This window comes from Cryptomeria japonica, chromosome 5, assembly GCF_030272615.1.
Source record: "Cryptomeria japonica chromosome 5, Sugi_1.0, whole genome shotgun sequence".
NCBI classification, from domain to species: domain Eukaryota; kingdom Viridiplantae; phylum Streptophyta; class Pinopsida; order Cupressales; family Cupressaceae; genus Cryptomeria; species Cryptomeria japonica.
In genome coordinates this window covers 863,324,285-863,327,606 of record NC_081409.1, presented here as the reverse complement: position 1 = coordinate 863,327,606, position 3,322 = coordinate 863,324,285, and positions in this window count along the sequence as shown.

The following is a 3,322-nucleotide window of genomic DNA, read 5'->3' as shown; positions in this document are numbered from 1 at the left end:
TTGAATGTTGTACCTTAATCCATTCAAGTACCAGACAACTTTCTCACTCTCTTCCTCTTTTGTTTTAGACTTCATGCATAGCCTTTGGAACTCCTCTATATATGAGTTCACATCCATCTCCTTCTGCTTGAGATTTTGTCTCCTCTTATGGAGTTGTTTTTCATATTCTTTGGGTACATAGGCCTCTTTAATTAAGGCAACCATCCTCTTCCAAGAAACAATCTTGGGCTTATTGTCCTTCTCTCTTTCCTCTTGGACAAAGTTCCACCAAGTTAGGGTTGCTCCCTTCAACTTAGACTTAGCAATCTTCACCTTTTGGTGTCCTGGAATGTCTTCACACTCAAAGAAACTAGACAGGGAGTCTATCCAATCCATCACAACATTTGGTTCCATCTTCCCAGTGAAATTTGGCAACTCAATCTTCTACGCCATGGTTCTCCTCTCCATGGATTTGAGGGATTTAAGGAAGTGCCTCTGGTTAGGAGGAATTGCCTCTTCCTCCAGCATAGGGATCTCATCCTCATCCCCTTCATCACAACTACCAGTGCCTCCATCTTCCTTCCCATCTACTTTGCCTCTGAACCTCTCTAGCTCCCTCTGCATTGCCTTGCAAGCAGTGGCCTGCTCTCTCACAATCTTTGCCAATTCCATGTTGGTGATTGGTCCACTAGGGACCTCTTTTTCTTGTCTCTCTGACATCTCTCAATTTTCTATCTCCTTACCAAAGTCGTTACTAGCTCTGATACCACTTGATGCAGAGCCCTCCTTGTTACCTACCAAACACCTCAAAATGTATGACACTGACCCCCTAGCACATGAATGAGATCCTATCAAGGCAAGGCTCTACAACTTTAGTACAATCTTCTTACCATCTCCAAGACTCTTGCCTAATCAATCAGGGGTATCATGCTACAACACACTCCATGATACCTCCAAGGGTTACAAATCATTTGCACACTGGTTTTGGGTCATACAAGACTCCCTAAGGTCAGACAAAGCACTGGTTGCAAGAATACATGCTCATTCCTTAAGAAACTCACCCAATTGGGCCTAGTTGCTTGTAACCCTATTTAGTGGGTAAAGGGACCTTAAGTTCAAATTTTCCCAAACACCTTGGCAAACAAATTATGGATTCAAACACCCTTTTGGAAGTTATACAAGTCCCCAAAAGGAAGGGTCAAGATCTAGAAAATAAAGGTCTTTGCCAGTAGGAAGTTGACTGTCCTAAAAGGGCTAATTAAGCCTCTTTTGTGAAGCAACTATGCTTAGATGAATGAATCGATCAATTACAATCCCATGGGCTTGTTGGAAAACATAAATCAATAGGGATTCAGGGTTACATGCCTAGAATCATCACCATTTGCACACAAGGTACTTTTGTTTGTTCAAGGTCTAGGTAGCCACATAGAGATGTCTACCTAGGGTCGCACCAAACACTTCTCTCCCTTGCTCCTCCTGCAAAACACTCTTGGAAATCTAAAACACATTGACCATACTTTCCTTTCACCAAATCCCATGAGCCTTAGATTGCTAAAGTGAAGGATATGGCCATGAAGGAGGAAAAACCCAAGGTAAACCCTGGTTTTCCGGGTACCTACAACAAAACTTGAATATTAGGAGCAACACACACAATCAAGAATTCAAATCAAAACCAATACAGAGTTAACTCTCCTCTCCAACCAATTCACATAATTGGGAATGGATCCCAATCCGTACAGAACCGTACCACGGATCAAAACTCCAGAATTGCAGGAAAAACTCAGAATTCTATTAGTTTGTTTGCATCAAAACTCTTCTCCGTACAATCACCTCTTGGAAATTGGATCCACGAGGTGTATAAACCATTCCTCAACTTCTCTCAATCGGAAATCAAGAGGTTAGAGCCGTTGGAGGAGTTTCAAATTACAAAATGCAAAAAGTGCATAAAAGTTGCTCATGACAACTTTTGACAATTTTTGCAAAAGTTGTCAAAATGTCATCTTTCACCTCCTAATGCCTTGGGTCAAATTCAACCCCTCCTAAAACATCTTAAAACACTTAAAACCAACACATTTGATCCCCTATTGTCCAAAAGTCCTAATTGGCTCATAGAAATGCCAAAATAGGAATTTGGCTCACAAGATGGGGTTCATTATTACAAACATATAATGCATGATTGAAAACCTCTATAAAACATTCTAAAGACATTGTTAATGCCTTATCTTTCCTTATCAGTCTGACTTGTTATATTGAAGGGTTTTATGAGGTGCTCCTACACCACTAATGATAGTGTTGCTTGGACGGTTGTTTGTTGCAGGCGGAAAGGAAAATCTACCCCCCTTCCCCAACCCCCCCTTTGTGAAGTTGTGGATTCTCCCCACTCTTGAGTTGGGTTGGTTTGTTGATGTTTTGACAGGTGGGTTTGTTTGGCCTGTCTAACTTTGTTTGTTTGTGGTTTACACCCTTGCTTGGTCAGTTTATTTCTGTTAGCCTGTTAACTTTGTAAAGGGTCAGCGCCCTTGTTATCGCCGCTTTATTTATCAAAAAAAAGTTCTTTGTTGATCCGGTAATAGCACTTCCTTGCTTAATTAGATGCTTTTCTTCTCCTATCTACCTTCACAACATTCTACAGACACACCTTCCGGTTTGACAACAATCACACTTAACCAAATTTGCCAACACACTTACAAAACAATTCATTAACCTTAAAAATAAATACATTAGGTCGGTAACACAACACAAAACCTACAAATCTCATAGAGATTACAAACATATTGGTTCAATCTTGACCGTCAGATTACATATCAATCAACTACACATTGTTCTAGACAACTTCAAATGCTCCTGGATCATCGCACATTGGATCCTGTAGCTCATCACACATTTTTCACTTCATGCTATGCATTTGATCATTCCCAAGATAAACAATTATCTTCACATGCCGAATCTGCTTCAAAATTCATCACATGCAACATTCTTACATGGCATCTTCATTTGGTCACTGATCATCACAACCAATTCTCCAAGCTCCATCAGTTAGGGTTTTACATATCAACTGGTTAGGGTTACCGGTTGAGTTCTCTACTTCAATAATACTACTAGTTGCCTTCACTGCTTTACTACTGGCTGCTTTGCTGCATCATTACTGGTTGCAATACATCTTTATTACCTGTTGCAATTGACATCAATGACAACACTATACTTCATCAATGCAATCTTCATGCAATGCCAACATTCTCCCCCTTTGGCATTGATGGCAATACAAATATCAATACTCATTTGATTGTGATGATTGAGAGTAAATCATATACATAGGTATAGGAATCCTGGTTTACATTTTTCC